We start from the raw sequence: 26,669 nt of genomic DNA, 5'->3' as shown, positions 1-26,669 counted from the left end.
TCCTGAAGTTAAACATACAAGCAAACAAAGAGATATATATACAGATTAATTACAGTATAAAAGGCAAGAAATTTTATTTCAGTTTCCTCAAAGGATGGGTGAAAGAATGAACTTGATCGGTCAATTATGAACAATTTGTGGAGATTTGTTTATCCTTATCTAGTACATCTGCATTATTCTTGAATATGTGTCCCATTTACTACTTATTTCACCAAAACCTAAGAAATTAGTTCAAGGTTGGTCTGCATTTTCTCCAGATTACAGGAACGAGGTCAATACAGAACACCTTCCCAGTCACAATGGAGAGCAGTTCGGCAGGCAGTTGTGAGAACATCAATAATAGGAATCTGGATCGTAAGTCCTAAACTAATGTACTCAAAGGCAGAACAAGAAATTGCTGTTATTTCTTCCATGGCTCATAGTCCAAAAAAAAAAAAAAAGTAATTTCAGATGTTCTCACTGATCCTAAATTTTTGAGAACTTCAGAGTTGGACATTGAAAATCTTTTTTTTTAAAAGATTTTATTTTATTTATTCATAGAGACAGAGAGAGAGAGGCAGAGACACAGGCAGAGGGAGAAGCAGGCACCACACAGAGAGCCCGACGTGGGGACTCGATCCCGGGTCTCCAGGATCACGCCCTGGGCTGCAGGCAGGCACTAAACCGCTGAGCCACCAAGGGATCCCAACATTGAAGATCTTAAATGTCATCTAGCCTATGGTTTTCAGGTTTTAAGATTTCCCATTACTTCATTTAAGCCAGAGCAACTGCATTTTTTATTACAGTTCCCACATAACTTTTACTTTCTTAAAAGGGCTTAGCTAATCTCATCAAAAGTCACTAACATCTGACCAAATCTCAAATAAAAGGAAAAATCCAATGTGATTCCATCATTGTGATCATCCACCAGATCTCACAGAAGACCATTCTCTCCCAATTCCTCAGAAACTGGTCAATTATTTTCATTCCATTAGTTGGACTTGCATATTTTCTAACATAGTTAAGAGGCTGAACAGAAAGTTTTGCTTCCCTCTATTACCCAAAATATACAATATATCCCCAATATAAAAGGCAATTTAAAGAGAACTTTCACAACAGGACAGAGGAACAGCACACATTAAGTAAACCCCTATTTTTCTATTCTAGTTGCACTTGCTTCTCAAGTTTCATCTTATTACCCAGTCAATATTATAAATGTCATCATTACTAGACCAATAGTATCAACCTAACTGCATCTTTTGATACTGCCAAGTAGTCTCATTATAACAAATTTCTAAAAATCTTCTTAGCAACTACTTTTCTGATATCCAATATCCCCATGCAAAATAAAGAAAATCCTCTAGATTATTTATCAAAGGTAAGAAAAATTATAATCTATTGTCCACCTCTAGACTAAAGCTTCTCTTTTCTCATTGAGATTACCTACATAATTCAAATTAAAAGAATAAAGAAAGTTCATTATTGGTTTAGTTACACCATTATCAACGTTTTATTTCAGGTCATCCCTCTAAAACCAAGAAAAAAGAAAAGCTAAATATTTATATGCTAAATCAAACTTCATTTCGTTTGTGGATTTTTGTTATTAATTCTGAAGCCAATACTAAAATCCACATCATTTACCAAGTTTCCAACATTCATTTTCTTTATTAGCTTAATGGTTTAATAAATTGAATATTCTGGGTTCTCAATTAGCATCTTTTATTTTTTTCTAAATAGGTTATACTTTATTTTAGATTGAAATTTTCAACTTCAGAAACATGCAATAGCTATGCTGAAACCAAATTTTCAATACTCTGCTACTCAAGTTACAAGTTTTAACGTCAATCATCAGTGTTGCCTCAAATACCCTTGTAGCCTCCTAAGGGCTCATATTTACACTCCAAGCACCATATAATTCCATTACAGTAGAAGCTCTGGCTCTGAAGTCTCTCCTTTCAGCTCTTCTATAATACAGACCAATGAATTCAAAGGAAAATGGAAATACTATTTAAAAAGAATATTCCTGTCAAAAAATAAAATATTCCTGTCAATTACCTCTCCATAAAAAAAAAGTAACATTTCATGGGATCATGGGACTAAATAATGTACATTTTATTGAAAAGAAACTATATTGTTTCACTGCTTAAAAAAAGAAACTGATTTCTTTTTTTTTAAGAAACTGATTTCTAGGGATCCCTGGGTGGCGCAGCGGTTTGGCGCCTGCCTTTGGCCCAGGGCAGGATCCTGGAGACCCGGGATTGAATCCCACGTCGGGCTCCCAGTGCATGGAGCCTGCTTCTCCCTCTGCCCGTGTCTCTGTCTCTGTCTCTCTCTCTCTGTGACTATCATAAATAAATAAAAAAAATTTAAAAAAAGTATCACAAAATTAAAAAAAAAAAGAAACTGATTTCTAAATTAAAACAGCCAAAGGAAAAAAAATAAAAATTAAATTAAAAAAAAATAAAACAGCCCAAGATTTCAAGAATTCCTCATGAGTCAGGGTCAGATAAAACATTTTGAAAAAAGAATGCAAGCTTCTTCCTAAATATTGTTTCTTAATAGAGATCATTTCTTATGTAACTTTCTAGCCCCAAAACTTGAATGTCTGACAAAGAATAAAGTTTTCTTTGGTTCAACATTCTCACACAAAAGATTAGAATTTTATACAACCAAAATGGATTTTTTATCATCCATTTGTCAGGTTTTTCAGAAGTTAGATTAAGATAACAGCCACAACACTGCTTCTTTAAGGACTAAGAAAAAACCCAAAAGAAAAGTGGTGCTACAATTCAGAAATTCCTGAGAGGGATGGGGGGGGGGCGTAGAGAAAATGTATGTAAAGTTGATTTTCAAATACCGTGCCCCCCCCTCAGTTAAGGGAATGGACACCCACCCCAACCACAGCTGAAAATCCACGTTTACCTTTGATTACCCAGAAACTTTATTACTAGCCTACTGCTGACCAGAAGCCTTACCAGTAACAAATGACAAACTTTGTATGTTATATGTATTATATATTGTATTCTTACAATAAAGCAAGCTACAGCAATGAAAACATTGAGAATCATAAAAAGAAAATACATTCCCAGAACCATTCTGTATTATTAAAAAAAAAAAAAAAACCCCATCTACAAGTGGACGCACAGAGTTCAAACTCATCTTAAGGATCAACTGTTTAAAAAAAAAAAAAAAAGGATCAACTGTTTGGGGATGATGACTATAAATGTATGATGCAAAAATTCTTCAAGCTGAATCCTTAAATTCTATAATTTAATTATTTGTAAACTGCACCTCCAAAATTCTATATAAAAAATGCTTTCAGGGGTGCCTGGATAGCTCAGGGGATTAAAAGTCGGATTCTTGATTTGGACTCAAGTCATGATCTCAGGATCGAGAGCAAAGCCCACATCATGCTCCCCACTCAGTGAGGGGTCAGCTTGAGATTCTCTCTCCTTCCACCCCCACTTGAACATCCCTGTGCACACTGTCTCTAAATAAGTAAAATAGAAGGAAAAGAAATGCTTGAGGAAAAAAATACTAAACATGACCTTCAGTTTACCGGTTTTCACTGAACCATCCAAATCCAAAGCAAATCTAAAACTGAGTGCTCAATTTTAGAATACGGAGAAAGTACTGAGATTCAAATAAAGGGATACCTGGGATCCAGTCCCGTATCAGGCTCATTGCATGGAGCCTGCTTCTCCTGTCTGCCCCTCTCTCTGTGTCTCTCATTAATAAAATCTTAAAAAAAAAAAAAATTCTCCAATACCATTCACTTGCTGTGCTCTTGGGCTAGTAACTTAATCTCTATGCACCCCAGTTCTTTCATAAAATCAAAATCATAACTGCAAAAACTGCCTATTAAATAGCAAGCACTGGGCAGCCCGGGGTGTGATCCTGGAGACCCGGGTTCGAGTCCCACATTGGGCTCCCTGCATGGAACCTGCTTCTCCCTCTGCCTGTGTCTGTGTCTCTCTTTCTGTGTGCCTCTCATGAATAAATAAATAAAACCTTTAAAAATAAGTAGCAAGCACTGAAAGTAAGCTGTTACTATTAACTCTAATTATTAACTAACTCTAATTAAAGAAAGCATTTTCACATCCCACCCTTTTCTGTTCCCAGAAGACTACTTAAGTACTCTGCTAGCAGTACTAAAATACTGGATGATTATTCTGAGAATTTTTGTACAGAGTACTTTGAATTCTAGAAGCCCAAATAATGTAAAACTAACTTTTCAGAGAAATTCTAAGCTGACTTTATGATTGTTGTAATCCAGCCTATGAATGTTACTACATAGGGAAGACTTTCTGCGTGCCTACAGGATTTAACGGCACAAACTGTAAAATCTAATCAGTGCACACTTATCTTAATTTTTAAAACATGCGTTATGAATCTACAATGGTCTTACTTATGTGTGTGCTGTTATGTATAAAAATTCCTGCTCTTGGGCAGCCCTCGTGGCTCAGCAGTTTAGCACCGCCTACAGCCCAGGGCGTGATCCTGGAGACCCGGGATCCAGTCCCACATCTGGCTCCCTGCATGGAGCCTGCTTCTCCCTTTGCCTGCGTCTCTGTCTGTCTGTCTCTGTCTCTCTCTCTCTCTCTCTGTGGGTCTCCCATGAATAAATAAATAAAAATCTTTACAAAAACAAAAATTCCTGCTCTTTTTAAAAATTAAAGCATTTAAGTTTTACTTTTCTTATAAGCAACACTATTTTAGTCTAGTCTTATGCTAGGTAAAAAAGTTTGCTGAACTGAAAGATTTCTGAAGTAATCTTTACTCATCAAAGCCATGAGGAGTTATTTCCCTTGAGAAAAGCTACTAGAAAATAACAGTCAAAACATTCATCTCCCTTTATTCCCAACACTAGCAACCTAAAAACTGAATAGTAATCACTTTTTCTTTTCAGGAAGGGTTAACTTTATTATTCGTGAACTGTCCATGCAAAAAATGATTATTAAAAAACAAAAGGTGTAAATAAAAAAACACAGGTAGAAAAACATATAAGCATAAGGTATAAAAAGTACTTTTGCAGTGTTACAGAAAGTTATATTCTATACAATTTACATAATGAAATGCTATGGAACAATTAAAAACAGTAAAATTCATACACCATACACCTCTGTATTGCTACAATGCCCTAAGGGCAACATATATTATTTTCAAAATTAAAAAATGCAAGAAAGGGTACGACCAACAACCAGTAAAACTAGTGGTATGCAATTATACATATTTTAGCTCTATTGAACAGATCTTTAAAATATGCTTAGACTTTTTTTTTTTTAAAGATTTTATTTATTTATTCATGAGAAACACGGGGAGAGAGAGAGAGGCAGAGACACAGGCAGAGGGAGAAGCAGGCTCTGTGCAGGGAGCCGGGCGTGGGACTGGATCCCAGGTCTCCAGGATCAGGGCCTGGGCCGAAGGCAGCACCAAACCACTAAGCCACCTGGGCTGCCCTAAAATCTGCTTAGACTTAATATTCCATAAATAAACTAATTCCACTCTTATGATTTTTATTAGTATGAGTGGGATACTTCCACTAATCTGAGAATACAACATCTCCGTGTATTTACTAACAGCAGGTATGGATGATCCAATTTCAATTTTTTTCAAGTGCAGTAAGTCTTATCTGGTTATTTTCTCACAACTTTCAGTGCTAAAGTCTAAGAGCTAAGCATTCTCCTAAAAAGTTCTTAGTTTCACCTTCAAATTGGTCTTAAAATATCTATTTACTTTGCTTTTTTAGAAGATTGTATCAGAATACTTTCTGTTTAAGTTTTCCAAGTTGAGGGTGCCTAGGCGGCTCAGTGGTTGAGCATCTACCGTGGGCCCAGATCGTGATCCCAGAGTCCTGAGATGGAGTCCTGCATCAGGCTCCTCACAGAGAGCCTGCTTCTCCCTCTATGTCTCTGCCTCTGTGTCTCTCATGAATAAACAAATAAAATCTTAAAAAAAAAAAGTTTTCCAATTTTAGGAAGGAATGCACTTTTTGCCTGTAATACAATCATTTTTCCAAGAATACCATTTTGTGTTGGCACTTGGATCCCTCAGAGCAAACAATGAAAAGCATGATTAAGGTACAGTACATGGGGATGCCTGGGTGACTCAGTGGTTGACCATTTGCTTTCTGCTTGGGGAGAGATCCCAGAGTCCTGGGATCGAGTCCCGCATTGGGCTCCTGTGGGAGCCTGCTTCTCCCTCTGCCTGTGTCTCTGCCTCTGTGTGTCTCTCATGAATAAATAAATCTTTTAAAAAAATTCCTACTTAACCCCAAGTTACTAGATTGCATGGCAACTTTAAAGAAGTTTCCATCAATAATTTTGCTTAAGTTCACAAGAACGTTAAATGTGCTTCCTTTAACGGAGTCTAAAAAGCTGTAATTATTTCTGTTCCAAAAGCAGGGAACCATGATGAAGACCATCATAATCCACCTGAATTTTTAATAGAGCTTACTCTGGCAAAGTCAATGATCTCAAAATCCTGCGTTCAGCCCAGGTCTCCTGCTAAACAGAGTTGCTAGAGATTCTTTCTCCCTTCCCCTTTGCCCTGCCCTTACACTCACAAGTAGTGCTCTAAATATTTAGAAATAAACTCTAAAAATTAAGAAAAAAAAATTTTTTTTTTTTAAATAAGACCTACCAGTTCTCACGGAAGATATCCTGAAGCATTAAAATACCAGTCAAGCAGTCTGGGTGGCTCAACAGTTTAGCGTGGCCTTCAGCCCAGGGCATGATCCTGGAGACCCAGGATCGAGTCCCATGTCAGGCTCCCTGCATGGAGCCTGCTTCTCCCTCTGCCTGTGTCTCTGCCTCTCTCTCTCTCTGTGTCTCTCATAAATAAAATCTTTAAAAAAAATCAAAAATGTTCCAATGAATCTATTAATTCTCTTCTAGATATATACACAAGTCACTCATGTGCACAAGACAAACTGAGAAATTAACTGCCACCCTATTTCTAAAACATAAGACAATCACCTATGTATCTGTCATATGGGAAATGGATGGATTAAGTTGCATTTATGCCTATTACTCAAACCTCCTTTATCTAAGATCATCAAATGGGGCACTTAAAAGATAGAAAAGCAGTACTATTTATATTTATAATTATAGCAAGTTAACTAGAGTGAATTAGGGCTGTCCCTGGGAAACCAAGACAAAGTCATCCTATTTATAGCAGTCAAAGTCAGCACAGAAGAGATCTCAAAAACAACATTAAAATGAAAAGTCAGCGCCTGAATATGTACTGCAAAACAGCTTTTTTTTTTTTTAAAGATTTATTTATTCATGAGAATACAGAGAGGAGAGAGAGAGAGAGAGAGGCAGAGACACAGGCAGAGGGAGAAGCAGGCTCCCTACAGGGAGCCTGACATGGGACTCGATCCCGGGTCTCCAGGATCACACCAGGGAACCGCTGAGCCACCCCGGCTACCCTGCAAAACTAGCTTTTAAACGTGTTTAGAAACATCAGATATTAAAAAAAAAAAAAAGAAAAGAAAAGAAACATCAGATATTGTTCACAGGTACGTTTATTTTTAAAACAGTATGGATGTAAAAACAAACAGATCCAAGGAACAGAATACTTATGAAATATATGCACAGGGTAGCCCTGGTGGCTCAGTGGTATAGCACCGCCTTCAGCCCAGGGCGTGATCCTGGACACTCGGGATGGAGTCTGCATCGGGTTTTCCCAACATGGAACCTGCTTCTCCTTCTGCTTGGGTCTCTGCCTCTCTCTCTCTCTCTCTCTCTCTCTCTCTCTCTCTCTCTCTGTCTCTCTCATGAATAAATAAAATCTTAAAAAAAAAAAGAAAAATATATGCACACATAAACGGACAATTAGGATTTTCAATATTAAATGCAGATAATCTCACAGAAAAAGGATATCTCTGTTCAACAAATGGTGGATCAGTTACACACTCAGATATAGAAAAAAAATGAACCCCCTTCACGCATCACATCATCTTAAAATTTAACTCAATGGCATGCCTGGGTTGCTCAGTGGTTAAGTATCTGACTTCAGTTCAGGTCATGATCTCAGGGCCCTAGATAGAGCCCCAAGAGCCCCAGTCAGGCTCCCTGCTCAGCGGGGAGTCTTCTTGTCCTTCTGCCTTTCCCCCACTGTTTGTACATGCACTCTCACACTCTCCAAATTTTTTTAAAAATTTAACTTGAGGGGATCCCTGGGTGGCGCAGTGGTTTAGTGCCTGCTTTTGGCCCAGGGCGTGATCCTGGAGACCCGGGATCGAGTCCCACGTCGGGCTCCCGGTGCATGGAGCCTGCTTCTCCCTCTGCCTGTGTCTCTGCCTCTCTCTGTGTGTGTGACATACATACATACATACATAAATAAATAAAGGCATTGACCGGAGAGCTGAAGGTCAGGGTCAATGTTCCTTTAAAAAAAAAAAAATTTAACTTGAAGTGGTTTTATGCAAGACCTGTAACTGTAAAATCTGCATAACCTTGGGTTAAGCAAACATTTTAGATACAACACCAAAAACATGATCTGTAAGAGTACAGATGCCATAAATCTCATTAAATGAAGACTTTCCATTGTGCAAAACACTATCAAGAGAATGAAAACATAAGCCAGACTGGGAGTAAATATTTCAAAGCATATATCTAAAAGAAAACTCATATCTAGAATATACAAAGAACTTTTTTTTTTTAAGATTTTATTTATTTATTTATTCATGATAGTCACACAGTGAGAGACAGAGGCAGAGACACAGGCAGAGGGAGAAGCAGGCTCCATGCAGTGAGCCCGACGTGGGATCCAACCCCGGGTCTCCAGGACCGCGCCCTGGGCCAAAGGCAGGTGCCAAACCGCTGCGCCACCCAGGGATCCCCAAAGAACTATCAAAACCGAGTAACAATCCTATAAAGTATGAGCAAGATATAAAGAAACATTCCACCAAAGAAACTATTTGAATGCCAAATAAGTCCATGAAAATGCTAATCATTAGTAACCACAGAAATGCAAATTAAACCCACAGTGAGGTACCACTACACCTGCTAGAACAAAAATTTTATTTTTTTTAAGATTTTATTTATTTATTTATTCATAGAGACACAGAGAGAGAGAGGCAGAGACACAGGCAGAGGGAGAAGCAGGCTCCATGCAGGGAGCCTGACTTGGGACTGGATCCAGGGTCTCCGGGATCACACCTCGGGCTGCAGGCGGCGCCAAACCGCTGCGCCACCGCCACCGGGGGCTGCCAGTAGAACGACAAAAATTTTAAATGCTAATATTGGCCAGGATACAGAGAGTAGAACCCTCAAAACACTGCTGGCGAGAATGTTAAATGGTACAACCACTTTGGAAAAGTTAGGCAGTTTCTTAGGAAGCTTTAACAGCCAAAAGCTAGAACCAAACCAAATATCCACCAGCAGATGAGTAGATAAACTATGGTGTACTTACAGAATAGAAGAAAAAAATTCAAAAGCACATACTGTAGGATACCACTTACATAAAAACTGCAGATTGCATAAAATGCATAAAATGCAATTTTCAGTGACAGCAAATAAATTCCTCTGGGCAGAAAAGATAGGAAATAGGAAAGAGACAATGCAAAGGGGCATGGAAAAACTTGGGGGTGATGGGTGTGTATGTTCACTATATTGATTGCAGTGATGGTTTCACAGATATAAACAATGACAAAAATTACTGTACACTTTAAATATGTGCAGTTAAAAAAGCTTTTTAAAAAATTTTTTTAAAAGATTTATTCATGAGACACAGAAAGAGAGGCAGAGAGAAGCAGGCTGCTATGGGGAGCCTGATGCAGGATTCAATCCAAGGAGCCCAGGATCACAACCTGAGCCAAAGGCAAACACTCAATAATCAGAGAGCCACTCAGGCATCCCTAAAAAAAATTAAGATTTTATTTATTTCAGAGAGAGAGGGCAGCCCGGGTAGCTCAGCGGTTTAGCACTGCCTTCACCCCAGGGTATGGCCCTGGAGACCTGCGATCGAGTCCCATGTCAGGCTCCCTGCATGGAGCCTGCTTCTCCCTCTGCCTGTGTCTCTGTCTCTCTGTCTCCCTCTCTCTCTCTTTATGTCTCTCATGAATAAATAAATTAAATCTTAAAAAAAAAAATCAAGTGTTATTTGAGAGAGAGAGAGAGAGAGAGAGAGAGAGAGAGAGAGTCAGCACAAGCAGTGAGGGAAGGGCAAAGGGAGGACCAGACTCCCCAGTGAGCAGAGAGCCAGGGGCCAGGCTTGATCCCAAGACCCTGAGATCATGACCTGGGCAGAAGGTAGAGACTTAATTGACTAAGCCACCCAAGCACCCTAAAATATTTTTTTTTTTAACTCCAACAAAAACAGCCTAGGAGAAGAGGGGAATGGAACCTGTGTAAGAAAAGAAATCCTACTTAAAAGAGTGATGCAAAATGCTAATCGTCAATTCTAACTGCTAGGATATTGAAGTAGTCTGTTTATCCTATTTTAATAATTTATCAAAGACCAATAAGAAAAAATAAACACCAAAGGTTTTTATGAACTGACAGGAGTATATATTAAATTGTCATAAATTTTGTAGCAAGCTTATGCTATGTATTCAAACATTTGAAATTTGGTTTAGGTATTAAGAAAAACCAAAATGTTTTCTTAGAACCAGAGAAACTTTAATTTCATGTTTTTTAAGATTTTATTTATTCCTGAGAGACACAAAGAGAGAGGCAGAGACACAAGCAGAGGGAGGAGCAGGCTTCATGCAGTGAGCCCAATATGGGACTTGATCCCAGGACTCCAGGATCATGTCCTGAGCCAAAGGCAGACACTTAACCACTGAGCAATCCAGGTGTCCCAGAACTAGAGAAATTCTAATATAAAAGCCACTGTCTATGCTCAAAGCAAGAGCACTATCACCATCACTGGATCTACTATTCAATCTATTTTCTAAACTCTTCTCATTTACCACCTGTCACTTCCTTTCAAAATTCTTCATGATAGCTCCTTGGAGAAATGGTTGACCCTAGGGCTGGAAAAGGCAAAATACAAGATGAGCCTTAGGTACCTGATAAAGAAAATGCTTTTAAAAACAAAAAACATGGGATCCCTGGGTGGCGCAGCGGTTTGGCGCCTGCCTTTGGCCCAGGGCATGATCCTGGAGACCCGGGATCGAATCCCACGTCGGGCTCCCGGTGCATGGAGCCTGCTTCTCCCTCTGCCTGTGTCTCTGCCTCTCTCTCTCTCTCTCTCTGTGACTCTCATAAATAAAAAAAAATATAAAATAAAAAAAATAAAATAAATAAAATAAAATAAAAACACAAAGCATAGGGGACTACTAAAAGGACACAAGGGCCAAAACTGGAACAATCTGAGCAATTAAATAAGTAAAAAAATCAAAGTAAGTTAGATAACATTGGATTAAGAACCCAAAGAATAAAATATCCATGACTCCATAGTGATATAAATAAAGAAATTAATGGGTAAGAAAATAAAGTCTTAATAAAATAAACTGGACAGAAAAAACAAATCTGCCCTACAGAGGAATTTCAAAGGTAGAGGAAACAAAGGAAATAAAGAATCACCATTAGAACACTACAAATAATAGCCACACCACAAGCGGTTCAGCGTCTGCCTTTGGCTCAGGGCTGGAGTACTGGGATCAAGTCCCACATTGGGCTTCCTGCATGAAGCCTGCTTCTCCTTCTGCCTGTGTCTCTGCCATTCTCTCTCTCATGAATACATAAATTCTTTAAAAAAAAAAAATAGTCAAAAGCAAGATCCACTAATAAATGCTAAAAGGAGGGAACCTTTATAGAAACAGTATTAGAATAGCTTCGAAGTGTCTCCCCCAAATACTTAATAATTACAATGGTAGCTTTAATATACAGCTAATATAGGTCCACAAATTCAGATCCTCCTCCCCCTGGGGGACTTTTTCTAAATATATAACCTTTAAAATATATATATTTTATTTATTTATTCAACAGAGGAGAGCGCATACACGCAGGGGGAGCAGCAGAGGGAGCGGGAGAAGCAGGCTCCCTGCACAGCAGAGAGCCCAATGCCAGCTAGATCCCAGGACCTGGATGGACATCATGACCCAAGCCAAAAGGCAGATGCTCAACTGAACCAACTGAGCCACTCAGGCATTGGGGACTGGTTTTTAATAAACAAAATAAGAGAAAAAACCCTAACCTGGCAGACTTTAAGTACCACTTTATTCAACTTACCAAGGCTAAATTCAACCAGTAAATTAATGTCCCCCTGATGTGATAAGAAGACTTAAGTCTTACCTCTGTGGTATTCTTTCCCCCAAATTCATAACCTCAGTCTACTTACTCATGATGTAGCCCAACTGAGATCAAGGGTCAAGATCACAAAAGACAAAAGACAGAAACTGTCACATATCAGAGAGAGACTAAAGAGACAGGAGGACTAAATGCAATGGGGTGTATCTTGGATTGGATCCTGATACAGAAAAAAGACATTAGTGGAAAAAAATAAGGAAATCCAAATAAGGGCAATCATTTAGTTAACAGTATTTCATTCAATGTCAATTTCTTAGCTATCTTAAACTCAAAAGAAGAAACTTCAAGACAGAGCTGAAAAACTTAACAATTCACTAGTTTGTCTTGGTTTTTTAGCATCCATTCCCCACTCCAAAGTTAAAAGTCAGTCAGATGGATTTATAATTAGGCAACAGTCTATGTTCTTTCTCATAGACTGAAATGTAAAACTATCTTGTAATTAATACTACTGTCTCATCTACAAATTCCTAAAAACATGAATTTCCCACCCTTCAGATCTCACAAAGCATAGAGCAAGCTCAGAGTCCAGAGTATACTTGAGGTATAGCCTACAAAAGCCTAGAAAGTATTTGTCACACACCTTCTAAATTCTGAAACTTTCAAACGTTTTTGAATAAGGAAAAAGCTAAGATATAACAGTCTACAGTGCCCTACTAGATATACAAGCTTTACAAAATATACAACTATTTGGGTTTCAGAGCTTCACTTCTTTTTATAAGTAAAAAGATAAGAACACTAAGCTATGTAAAAGCACTTTTAGAACATAAAAGGGCTATACAAAACACACAAGGATGCTGTTACATAGCCAATTAAGTTAACAGCCACCAAGGATGACATCCCCACAAAGCCGAAGTGTGTCCCATCTAGGAGGCCCCTTTTTCTGAACCAGCTCTAACATTTACTTTAATGATTATTAAATACCTGGGGCACCTGGGTAGCTCAGTCAATAAGCATCGGACTCTCGGGTTTTGGGTCAAGTCTTGATCTCAGGATTGGAACATCAAGCTCCCAGTGGGGCTTCACACTCACTGTGGAGTCTGCTTGTGACACTCTCTCCCTCTATCCCTTTCCTTCTCCAGCCCCCACCAGCTCACTAGCTCATGCTCTCTAAAATAAAGAAATCTCTAAAAAATTATCATTAATAACGGAAAGACAACAAGGTGAACAGTTAAACAATATTACACGACCGACCACCAGAGAACAAAAGGAGAGATCTAGCATTCAAAGCCATCTAAAAACTAAGGCCACAATCTGTGAAATTTTTTGAATTACTTTGTTTCATAAAAGCCCACTCTTCGTATGGAGATTATTCCTAGCTCTTCACCGTATTACCTGGCTTGCAATTCAACTTCTCTGGCCAAAGACAAACAGGGTGTCCAAGAATATTTCAATAAAAGTACAAAGCTGATTTTTGAGATTTAAAAATATAATAAACCCAATTTAACCACCAGTGTGTGATCACCAACTACAAGTGAGATTACAATTGCTGAGTCTAAATTTAACTCCATGGCTGGAAGGACAGTGTTGCAACTAAAGGTTTTTCTCACTAGTCGTTAACTGAAAGGGTGGGGGGCATTTTTTAAACCCATCTGCTGAACAATGCATGACCGAATTCTAAAATAACATTTAAAAAAAAAATGAGTTACAAAATGTGAAAAAATCAGAGATAACTTTATTAAACGGGCAAAAAAAAAAAACTGCTTTCAGTTACAAACTGAGGCTTTATATTAAATTTCATTTCTTACCTGCCATTGCCCTATTCATCCTATGAACCATATACAATTCACAAAGGTAATAAAAGCTTAAACTAACCTCTACCCTTTACTTTCTATGCAAAGTACTATAACAAGTAAAATAATGAAAATTACAAGAACTACTGCAAAATAGGTCAGCAACAAACATTACCAAATCTTCTGATGCACTCTTAGCAGACTGTCAGCTGAGAACAGCAAACTGAATGTGAGTTAAATAAAGAACAAAGAACTGCCTACTTTTCTATCAGAAGTACAAAAGCCTAAACAGAAAGGATTTAGCAATAACAAAAGTAACCTGACTTGGCTGGGAAGAAGGAAGGCACGCTACTCTCATATATTACAATCTGCTTCATTTGTTCTTAATAAATCCATACATGGAGAGAGACACTGGGCTACCAATTTGTAAATTACCAGTTTTCATATTCCACCCAACGGAGGCCAGAGGCGAGGCAAAGAACAGGCTAAGAAATATCTGAAAGGGAAACAAAATTCTTCCTCAATTAAGGCCCAAGCAAATGTCATCCTAATCTATTTTACTCTGAGCACTGACACCATTAGCTGGACTCCAAGTTAACAGTTTAAATGTATGTTACTATGTTTTAAAATTCGAAACCTAAAATGCTAACTCAATAGTTAAGACCATCTAAATAAAGGTAACTAGAATTGCTACATGAAGGCACGTTTTAAGTAAAACAATGTTATATTCTAAAGCAACACCAACTAAAATAAGAACTTGGACCATACAATATTTTGATCCTTTATTGCTACTTTCTGTTAAGAAACATGGAAAGTACGGGTAAATGGAAACACTTACAAATATTAAGCTTCCTTGTAGTATTTTAGTTTGCTGACGAGGATGTAAATGTTAAGGTTCCCTCTGACTGCAAAAAATTCTTATTGAAAGACTAATCCTAAAGGCTCTAAAAAACAAGTAAGAGGGATCCCTGGGTGGGCGCAGCGGTTTGGCGCCAGCCTTTGGCCCAGGGCGCGATCCTGGAGACCCGGGATCAAATCCCACGTCGGGTTCCCGGTGCATGGAGCCTGCTTCTCCCTCTGCCTGTGTCTCTGCCTCTCTCTCTCTCTCTGTGTGACTATCATAAATATTAAAAAAAAAAAAAAAAAAAGAGGTTGAAAGCCATTCCAAGCAAAATTAATTCATTAGAGCCAAAGCCCAAACTTTTGTTAGTTCTATCTCAAGTAGAGACGTTTGTGATGTCAAGTAATGGTCTGGACCTGCAACTATTTTACTAAGACAGGGAGCATGACGGCTTTTAGAAATCGCAAATATATACGCTCCCCTCTGAAGGTGTGTTCCCTACTCGCAGATACTACACGCGGGAGCCGAACAGTAAACGGTAAACAAACGAAATGAATGTAGAGAGGCTTTCACCCACAGAAGATTCCGACTTTAGCCCCAAGGGCAAGATTCCTAACACACCTCAATCACTCCTAATTCACCGAGCATAAGCGCCAGAGGCTTAATTCATATTGTAACCGGGCACCATCCTTTCCACCCCAACTTCACATTTCAACCCACCCTTGGCGGGCCAGATCTGAACAAAGTCCCCGCTCGGCCCCGCATGTTGTCCAACGACAAAACGAGCAAGTCTTGAACTATCTCACGGACGGTCTTTCTCAAAAGTCTGCCTCGGTTAAGAAAAGACGAAAAAGGTCTACGGTGTAAGCGCAGGGCCTGCGCTCGCGGCCGCCGGGAACTTCCCACCGTCGCGCCGCGAGTTACCAAACCTGCGCAGGGGCACCGTCCGCGCCCGCCGGCACTTCCTCGCCGCTTTCTCCGGAAGCTCGGCGGGCCGCGCGTCCATCAGCTGGCCGTGCGCTCACACGCGGACCGCAAGCCCAACGCCCTCCGTGTCCTTTGTCGCCGCGCCTCCCTGCAAGCCCACAAGTGGCTCCAGCACAGAGGCCGCCGCGCTGGCCTCCCCGGGGACCAGTGCTCCCTCCGAGGGCACCGGCTCAAGGACGCCAACGGGCCACGGGCCGGGGGCCCCCGATGCCTGCCCCTTACCGTCGGCGTGTCGGGGCCCACGTCTCTCCGCCTCTGGACGCCCGGGTCCGTTGCAAAACAGGCAGCTCGCCGCACCTACCTCGCCGGACCGCCGTGGGAGTACAGGAGAGCCACCCAAGTTGCTCAGCACAGGGCCCGGCTCCCAGCGACGGCTCAGAAAGAAGAGCGGTTATTCCCTCCTCGCATCCTCCGCGCCTTCGCGCTCCCCCTTTCCACTCCCTGTAAAACCCGGGAGCAGCAGCACTTCTGCTTCCCAAGCCGAAGCCTCCTCGCGCCCCCGGGCCGGCCCGGGCCGCAGCCCCTCGCCGGGGGCGGGGGGGGGGGGACTCTGCGGGCGCGCGGCAGCGGGAGAGGCCGGCGAGCAGGCCGCGCGGGGCCCCGGGCTCCCGACACGGCCCTGGGGCCCGGGCGGCGGCCGCCGCTCGCTCCCGGCCCGCGCGACCGTTGGGCGTGGCACGCGCATGCGGCGGACGCGGACGCGGACACGCGCGCCGACCGGTGAGAGCGCGGCGCGGAGGGGGCGGGGAAACTCCGCGCGCCCGGGCGCCCGCCTGCGGCCGTTGGGGGGGGGGGGGAGGCGGTGCGCACGCCTCGCGCGGAGGCCACCACCGCCGCCGCCGCCACCGCCGCCGCCCGGACTTCTCTCTCAAGCGCCCCGGCTCGTCTCGGTCCCGGGGCCGCCCTGCCCCGCCCCGCCCACACCCACACCCACACCCACACCCGGGCGTACCTGCGCGGCTGAGCGGGAGAGGAACAAGCTCTGCTCCACGGCACGGCGGAAGGCGAAATCCCCTCACGCAACTGCGTCCGCACACACGCGTGCTCCGTCGCCGGTCTATATAACCGTGCCTCAGCCTAACTTGCTGCGGCCAGGTCGAGCAGCCGGCTGACCAATCCCAACTGCGCCCTCTGCGCTCTTCGAGCAGCAATTGGGCACTGACTCGGGGTGAAGGCGTGGCTCTTGATTGGCTTTGACTTCTGCCTATGAGACTCTGAGGATCTCGTTTCCCTAGTAACGGATTGGCACGGAGGGCGGCCAATCACTTCACGGGACGTCGAAAGGAGGGCGGGGAGTCCTTTGAGTGATGCCCAGAGCAGCCAATGAATGCGTGGGGCCGCTCCCATTCGTCAAGATGTGTTTTCCCCTGGGCGGAGATCCGTTGTCCGTGCAGGAGCGGTTGCTCCACAAGGTGGGGCCCGTGTACTTTGGGGAAGTAAACCCCAAGCAACTAGGAGGTGGGCGCCGGGGAGGCCAAGGGAGCCCCCGGCCAATCGCGAAGCGGGAAGGGTCTGATTGACGCGGGGGTGGGACTGACTGCGCCGAGGAGACCGAGCCCCAGGGCCGCCGTGCCCTCCGGGGACGGTTCGGGGGCTCTCCGGCCGCGGGCTCCAGTCCTCTGTCCTTTCTTTCCCTCGCTCGTTGGGTCTAGCCCCTGAGTCCCCCTCTCCCGTCTTTTCTGCACCGTTTGGCACTAGGGAAACCAAGTGCGAAAGTTCCCGTTGCTTGGGGTTTTTTTTCTTCCTCTTAGGGCAACTTTCTTTTTTTTTTTTTTTTTTTTGATTTCCATGTGGCCGCCTAAGGGCACTTGCTGGCCCTCCCATTAGTCAGCCCTCTGGGGGGACAGCGGTTCAGGGGGCCTTCCCGAGGTCGCGTGGAGAGGCGGCACGTGAGAGCCGCTGCGGAGCCCGAGGACACGGTCTGTGCGGCCGGCGGCTGGTGGCAAGCGCAGGGGGCCCGGGCCGGCTGCGGGGCCCGCTCGCCGAGGTCTTCCCGGCCGTTGCTGCCGACGCGCCGCAGCCTGGAGAGTCTGCGCCACGCTCGGTGCTTAAGGCAACATCCTGGGCGTCACCACCGCTGCCCTCCAGCCTTCGACTAGCCGCGGGTGTGGGGCTGCCCTGGCGTCCTTAAGGGTGGCTTGTCAGAGCCCTGCACGGACGCCCGCGTGCTCCCGAAGCTCTGCTGGGGCTCAGCGGCGCTGCAGCCCGGTCCTGTCCCCGCCTCTCGGGGCTCCGCTGGGCCCTCTGTCGGTCACCATGAGCATCTTGCAAGGAAACACAGGGACGCCTCGGCCGGTTCTCGTTCCAGGCTCGTGGCCTCCGGGGAAGTTCTGCAGACAGTTTGGGAGTGGAGCGCCCGGAGCGTCTCTGCTGGGGCAGAAGGGGCGCCGGCAGCCACCTGCCGGGACCCGGGCGCATCCCTCCAGCTCCCTGCGCGGGGACCGGCCCCAGACAAGACTCGCGGCCGCCCCAGAAACCAAGCGAGTGCGTCCCTCCGGCCCCGCAGGTCCCACTGCCCGGTGGACCCAGCTCACTCAACGCTTAGGGAGCTCCTGGTAAGGGCTGGGCCCGGAGAGGAACCGAACGCCGTCTCGGCTCTCGTCACCCCGTTGGACCGACCGGGGCGCTTTGCTGGGTCGGGAGCCCCCCACCCCCACCGCCCTCTGGAGGGGGAACAGGCGTCTAGGACAATGAAGGCACCGGGTGGAACCCAACGCGGAGGAGAAAAGCCGCTCAAGTGTCCTAGAGTAAGGGCCCCCGCCCACCCAGCCCCACACCGGGATCGATGGGGTCAGCTGTGCTAAGGAATTCGGAGCTTTATTCCGTTGGGCAGTGCAGAGCCCCTGAAACGGTTCTTAAAGAGATTTCCTTTTACAAGACGACTCTCCAAATTGAAATGCTAATGAGAGATTTGCAAAACTTTGAATTTGCTGATTAGTAATTTAACCCAGATGGCCTGTGATAAGAGTCAAGACTACTCTGGGATCACATTTGGAGGGAATTTTAAGTGATACGGCTATTTTTGTAAGGCTATTTGGCAGTCAACTATTAAAATTGTGTATATCATCCAAAACAATAATAGTACTTCTTGCTTTATAGCCACACTTTTTTTTTTCCATAAGAAGCGTATATCAGGGTGTTGAACTGCAGCATTGTCAGCTCTGTTACAACACTTAAGAACTGAAAATGTTAAAAAGAAAAAAAAAAAGTACTGAAAACGTAGAGGCACCTGGGTGGCCTAGTGACTGAGCCTCTGCCTTTGGCTCAGGTGGGGATCCTGGGATCAAGTCCCACATCCGGCTCCCCACGGGGAGCCTGCTTCTCCCTCTGCTTGTGTCTCTGCCTCTCTCTCTGTCTCTCATGAATAAATGAATAAAATCATTTTTAAAAAACTGAAAATGTAATTGCTCATCTATTGACAAACTGGTTAACCAGTTGATGAACCTATATTCTGAAACTACATCACAGTGATATGCATATAATATAGAATATCATGCAGTAGTTTTAAAAAGAAGAAGATAGAATTATACAGATATGGGTGGGTCTCCTTTTGTTATTTGGATTAACTGAAAAAAAATCAAGTTCAACAAAATATACAGTGTATTCCCATTTATGTCAAAAACAAAACAAAAAACAAAACGCCTGATTTCAGTATGTTAAAATCAATATGTAAATGCATAGGAAGAATTTTAAATTTAAAACAATAGTTATTTCCCCTAGAGAATCCCCCAGGTTGAGAGTGATGAGGATAATGTATTATTCAAAAGTTTTACAATGAGACTGTGTCCATGTACTGTGTTGTATAATGGGAGGTTGGAAGAAAAGAAGGGGAATTGGATTACCAGAGGGAGAAGGTAGACAAGAACCCTCACGTGGCCATTGCTATCTTCCACAGGAGAGAGCAAGTTGAGATTCTGTGGTAGCTTCCTCACTCAGATCATAAAAACTGGGGACATCTGGGTGGCTCAGTGGCTGAGTGACTGCCCTTGGCTTGGTCCTGGGATTGAATTCCTCATCCAGCTCTCCACAGGGAACGTCCTTCTCCCTCTGCCTATGTCTCTGCCTCTCTCTATCTCTCGTGAATAAATTATTTTTTAAAAATCATAAATACCCTCAGCACTCAGGTGCTGGATACTTAGTAAATGTTCAGTGAGTAATTTACTACCAATGAATTGTGTGGAGCACTGGTTCTAAAGCAGGGGAGTCAGGGGAGATTTTCCCCCAGGAGACTTGTGGCTTTAGTCACAACTGGGTAGAGGGACTACAGGCATCTAGTGGGCAGAGGCGAGGGATGCACAGATGCACTGGAAAGACACCCACACCCCTGCCATGACAAAGGATTTTCTGGCGAAAAAAGTCAATAGTGCCAAAGCTCTCAAAGAGACCCTGATCTGTCTTCCTGAGTCGTGTAGGGGAGAGTCCCCAGCCTCCTGCTGGTCTTTCTCTCTACTGGCAAGCAAAATCTGGATACCTCTCCTGTACACTACTTGACCCTTCTTTCTGCCAATTCTCCCCAAAGCTATGAGAATCAAGGTAGGAAGAAACGTGGCCAAAACCCCAGAAAATACACTTTAGCGGGGTATAGGGGAGAGGGAGGGGCACGTGGGGGGATTACTAGGTAAGGAATGATCCTAAGAATGTCAATGCAGTGTTCCCCAAATATATCAAATCATTTATGGAGGATGCTTAAAAATGTGTGCCTTTGCATTTATTAAACTCTCACCTGTGAACAAAGATCTAGTATAATATTCATTACAGCACTGCTGGTACTAGAGATAGGAAACAACCCAAATATGGAGCTATATGGAACTACTCTTATGGTGGACTGTCTTGCAACCATAGAGAAAATTAAGCAGGTCTATGTGTACAGTTACAGAGCAATCTGCAAAGTGAAGAATAATGGAACGAGTAAAAAAAGGGGGGCAGTAATCCATGGGGCAGTTATTTCTATTAAGGTATGCTGGATTGTTCTAGTTATCTCTACACATTCCTGGATGGTGTTGCTGTACATGCATAGGTTACATCTGTCTGGAAGGATCACAAGAAACTGTTAATGATTTCTAACAGGGAGGTGAACTTGGGCCCTGTAAGAGAACAGCTTAGTTTTCATTCATCCAAAGTACACTTTGGTACTGATAATTTTTTTTTAACATGTGCATGTATTATTTTTCAAAAGAAATTCAATGTTAAGTGCAGATGTTAAATATAGGAACTACAAATATGGAAACTTTGATCTTTAAAACAGGATAGGGATTAAGAGTACACTTATCTTGATGAGCAGTGAGTAATTTCTAGACTTGGTGAATCATTATATTGTAGACCAAAAGCTAATATGTTAACTACACTGGTATTAACATAAAATATGGGCACCTGGCTAGCTCAGTCGGTAGAGCTAGAGCATGAGACTCTTGATCTCAGGATTGTGAGTTGGAGCCCACCTTGGGTATGGAGATTACTTGAAAATAAAATCTTTAATAGAAATAAATTTAAAAAAAAACACCTTATCCTTTTATAGGTATATGAGGGATTTTGAAAATGAACATCAAAGTTTTAATCAGCCTGCCTACCAGACTACAAACATCTTTTTCTTTTGCTCCTTAGCATACAAAAATCTAAAGAGACACTTTACTGGCTTAGAAACACATGCCTAACGATGCCTACATAGTTCAGTGGTTAGGGTCTGCTTTTCGCTCAGGGCATGATCCCAGGTTCTGGGATCGACCCTGCTTTGGAGAGCCTACTTCTCCCTCTGCCTATGTCTCTGCCTCTCTCTCTCTCTCTCTCTCTCTCTCTGTCTCATGAATAAAGAAATAAAATCTTAAAAAAAAAAAAGCATGCCTAATTGGATTTCTCCTTTTTTGGCATTGACTGTCTGCAAACATAGGACTTCCTGAAACTCTATGGAATGCTGATCATGAGCCAGGCAACCTTGTGAATATTCTCTACAAAGATGATGTCATTTATGCCCACAAAAAAATATATTTCTCATTTCTCAGAAACAGGCTCAGAGAGGGTAAGCAACTAGCCCAAGGTCACACAGCTGAGGTTGGAAACTAGGTCTCTCTGACTTCAAATTCATCTTCATTTACCTACTTCTCAATACTGCCCAGGGAAAAAGAATATAGCCCCAAGTAAGAAAAGGGTTTGGCCTCCTCAGAAATCCCTGAAAGGCTGGAATTATTTCAGGGCCTCAAGTATGCCATCAGGTAATGCTACAGAGACAGCTTTCCAGGTGATTTGAGAATTCTGATATCCATGGCAAATTCTAGAAATCTGCAGGATTTTAAAATTTTAAAAACATATATTACAATATACGTAGATATAAATCCCCAGACCATGTAGTTTATTAAAAAGAGCATCTTATGGGGATCCCTGGGTGGCGCAGCGGTTTGGCACCTGCCTTTGGCCCAGGGCGCGATCCTGGAGACCCGGGATCGAGTCCCACGTCGGGCTCCCGGTGCATGGAGCCTGCTTCTCTCTCTGCCTGTGTCTCTGCCTCTCTCTCTTTCTCTGTGTGACTATCATAGATAAATAAAAATTTTAAAAAATCCATATTTATAAGAAAAAAGCATCTTACAAATTGTGTACAGTATATCATGCATGCTTTAAAAAAATACCAAAAATGATATATGCATATGTATTTATTAATGTTTGTGAAACCACAGAACAAGGTCTGAAAGAATGTACAGCAATCTGATAGTTACTTCCTCTGTGGAAAACAGTGATAATGAGGCTTTTTTTTTTTAAATATTTTTTTTAAATTTTTATTTATTTATGATAGTCACAGAGAGAGAAAGCGAGAGAGGCAGAGACATAGGCAGAGGGAGAAGCAGGCTCCATGCACCGGGAGCCCGATGTGGGATTCGATCCCGGGTCTCCAGGATCGCGCCCCGGGCCAAAGGCAGGCGCCAAACCACTGCGCCACCCAGGGATCCCGATAATGAGGCTTTGAAGGAAACTCAGTTTATCTGGATTGTTTAAAAATTTTTACATTAAGAAACTTTCCTTGTATTATGTAATTTAAAAAGTAACTTGGGGGGCACCTGGGTGGCTTAGTCAGTTAAGCATCTGACTCTTGATTTCAGCTCAGGTCATGATCTCAGGGTGTGAAATCAAGCCCCACATCAGGCTCCACATGCAGTGTAAAGTCTGCTTGAGATTCTCTCCCTCTCCCTCTACCACTCCCCCTGCTCTCTCTCTCTCTCACACACACATTTTAAATAAATAAATAAACAAACAAACAAATAAATAAATAAAATCTTAAAAAAAAAAACAACCTGGCATAACCGTAAGCGTGGCTTCTGAGTATTTACTGTATGTCAGGCACTGAACTAAATATTTTATGAACATTATCTTATTTCTCACAATAATGTTATGAGATAGGTCTAATTATTATCTTTATCTTACAGGGAAAGAAACTCAGGTTCAGAGAGGTTTGTTGCCCAACACAGCTAGGAATTGAACACAGGTTTGTCTAGAGTGTCTCATTACACATAGCTTTAAATCCCTGATGCCTAGAGAAGTATTGCAGTGGCCAAAGGGCTCATGCCTTATCTGAAGAGTCCTTGGTGGTCGTTTATATATATATATATTTTTTTAATTGAGGTATAGTTGACAGGCAATGTTACACTGATTTCAGGTGTACCACATAATGACTCAACAATTCTATAGTGTTCCCATGATAAATGTAGTCACCATCTATCACAACATTATTTTTTTAATAATAAATGTATTTTTTATTGGTGTTCAATTTGCCAACATACAGAATAACACCCAGTGCTCATCCCGTCAAGTGTCCACCCCAGTGCTCGTCACCCAGTCACCCCCACCCCCCGCCCTCCTCCCCTTTCACCACCCCTAGTTTGTTTCCCAGAGTTAGGAGTCTTTATGTTCTGTCTCCCTTTCTGATATTTCCTACCCATTTCTTCTCCCTTCCCTTCCATTTCCTTTCACTATTACTTATATTCCCCAAATGAATGAGGACATATAATGTTTGTCCTTCTCCAATTGACTCATTTCACTAAGCACCATACAACATTATTACAATATTATTGACTATATTGCCTATGCTGTACTTTTCATTTTTATGACTTATTGTATTTTTTTCTGACATAGCTGTTTCCAGTCCTTCCAAGTACCTGGCAGGATTATGCTGTCCTGCCCTCCTATAGACAGGTATGACCACATGCCCTGCTTTGGCCAAAACAAGGTGAGCAAATGTGACATATCTCTCCTCCAGGAAGAGAAGTCTTTGGAGCTAGTGATTATTTGCTGAGCTCTTCCCTCCCCACACCAGCCCCCATATTCAATATCATTCTATTTGGGGAATTTCCCTTAACCTGGGTCCTTGAGCTGCTCCTCCAAACTGCCCAACCTGCAATGGTCATATGACATAAACAAGAAGAAAATCTGTTGTTTTAAGCCATTAAGGTTTTGTGATGGTTTGTTGCTATAGCATTACCTGGCCTGTCTTGCCAGTTACAGATAAGTTTCTAGATCTTCCAGTTTTTTACCAGACACTCAAAATCTGGATCATTCAGTGTTCTTTCTTAACATTTTATTAATGGTATAAAAGTGTCTGGTCCTCACTTTTTTTTTTTTAAAGATTATTTATTTGAGAGAGAGCACACACGCAAGCAGGTGGCAGGGCAGAGGAAGAGGAAGAAAATCTGAAGCAGGGATCCCTGGGTGGCGCAGTGGTTTAGCGCCTGCCTTTGGCCCAGGGCATGATCCTGGAGACCCAGGATCGAATCCCACATCGGGCTCCTGGTGCATGGAGCCTGCGTCTCCCTCTGCCTATGTCTCTGCCTCTCTCTCCCTCTCTCTCTCTCTCTCTCTGTGACTATCATAAATAAATAAAAATTAAAAAAAAATCTGAAGCAGACTCCATGCCCAGCCTGACTAGGGGCTCCATCTCAAGATCCTGAGATCATGAGCCCAAACCAAGAGAGGTCAATCAACTGAGCCACACAGGTGCCCCTTGGTTCTTCTAAAAATACAATGAACATATTCTAAGAAGACTATAGTTGAATTTATTCTTTTTTTAAAAAGATTTTATTTATTTATTCATGAGAGACAGAGAGAGAGAGAGAGAGAGGCAGAGACACAGGCAGAGGGAGAAGCAGGCTCCCGGCAAGGAGCCCCATGTAGGACTGGATCCCAGATCCTGGGATCACGCCCTGAGCTGAAGGCAGACGCTCAACTGCTGAGCCACCCAGGTGTCCCAAATTTATTCTTTTTTAAAACTTTATTTGGAATTGATATATTTCATAAAAATGCTTTTCTTAAAAAAAAATGCTTTTCTTGGTCACTGAAAAGTAACATTGGTACAACTATGCTTACATGTCATGCTACAAATAGATTTTATTTTTTTTAAAGGTTTATTTATTTATTTATTCAGAGAGAGAGAGAGAGGCAGAGACACAGGCAGAGGGGGAGAAGCAGGCTCCATGCAGGAAGCCTGATGAAGGACTCAATCCCGGGTCCCCAGGATCACACCCCGGGCTGCAGGCGGCGCTAAGCCACTGCACCACCAGGGCTGCCCTACAAATAGATTTTAAATTGTAAGATATACAGAACATAAAATTTACTACTTTAACCATTTTTAAGTGTGCAATTCTGTGGAGTTAAAGGTATATTCACACTGTTGTGCAACCAAGCTCCCATGTTTGTAAATGTTGTCAACTAATTAAAAAATATTTTGAGCATTTTAGGAACTAAATAAAAGGGATCCCTGGGTGGCGCAGCGGTTTGGCGCCTGCCTTTGGCCCAGGGCGCGATTCTGGAGACCCCGGATCGAATCCCACATCGGGCTCCCGGTGCATGGAGCCTGCTTCTCCCTCTGCCTATGTCTCTGCCTCTTTCTCTCTCTGTGTGTGTGACTATCATAAAATAAATAAAAATTAAAAAAAATTAAAAAGAAAAAAAAAGGAACTAAATAAAATATGTCTGCAGACCAGCTGCAGCCAAATCGCAACTCTTCCTGATACCATGCTGCCTGCACCAAGCCTGCACCCCAGGCCACCTGTGCTTGGCAGCCCTTCTCTTCCCACGCATAGGCTTTTCTGAGGGCCTTTTCAGCTCAGAACCTTTGATCCTAATCTGAAGGTTCCTTGATGGATAAAGCAGTGAGGCAGCCAGCGTGTACCTCTGCTATAACACAAAAAACAGACACTTGGTATTCCAGAGAGAATAGACAACAGCTACAAAGGCCTTTCTTTGCAGAGCTTGACCCCAGCATCTGCCAAAGGGTCACTCCAGTAGGGTGAGGTCCAGACATAGGATATACCAGAAAGAAGATACCCACCACTTGTCTGTGAACTTGTCATCTACACATGACTACAGTCTATATACTCCTATCATCATAACAACACTGGGAAAGGGCTCATTTCCCAAGCCCACTGGTTTAGTGCTAAATCTACTTACTCAAGTTTACAAGGCCAGTAATAAGACTCCTGCGTAGTCTGGAACTCAGAATTCCTGAATTCTGCTTTTCTTTTCTTTCTTTCTTTTCTTTCTTTTTTTTTTTTTTTTAAAGATTTTATTTATTAGAGACACACACACACAGAGAGAGAGAGAGAGAAAGAGAGGCAGAGACACAGGCAGAGGGAGAAGCAGGCTCCATCCAGGGAGCCTGACATGGGCGTCGATCCCAGGTCTCCAGGATCACACCCTGGCCTGAAGGCAGTGCTAAACTGCTGAGCCAACGGGGCTGCCCTGAAATCTGCTTTTCAAAAAATTTTTTCCTGAGATTCTTTTTTTTTTTTTAAGATTTTATTTATTTATTCATGAGAGACACACACACAGAGAGACGCAGAGACACAGGCAGAGGGAGAAGCAGGCCTCCATGCAGGGACCCCATGTGGGACT

General features: G+C 42.8%; 1 protein-coding gene across 2 annotated transcripts in view; it reads right to left on the bottom strand.

Moving 5' to 3' along the window:
• The window catches only part of G3BP1 (G3BP stress granule assembly factor 1), a 37,868-nt gene extending 20,997 nt beyond the window's left edge, over window positions 1–16,871 (bottom strand). The window contains exon 1 of one of the 2 annotated variants that reach the window (XM_055325226.1): window positions 16,753–16,871. The gene's annotated coding sequence lies outside the window, so the exon portion shown is untranslated. Of the gene's footprint in view, window positions 1–16,022; window positions 16,301–16,752 lie in introns of those variants that run through there. The other variant, XM_055325227.1, reaches the window with a different exon arrangement.
• Window positions 16,872–26,669: the final 9,798 nt, after the last annotated feature.

Source organism: Nyctereutes procyonoides, unplaced genomic scaffold (genome assembly GCF_905146905.1).
Source record: "Nyctereutes procyonoides isolate TBG_1078 unplaced genomic scaffold, NYPRO_anot_genome, whole genome shotgun sequence".
Taxonomy (NCBI): domain Eukaryota; kingdom Metazoa; phylum Chordata; class Mammalia; order Carnivora; family Canidae; genus Nyctereutes; species Nyctereutes procyonoides.
Note: the sequence above shows the minus strand (reverse complement) of the source record. Positions and strands in the feature narration are given on the sequence as shown.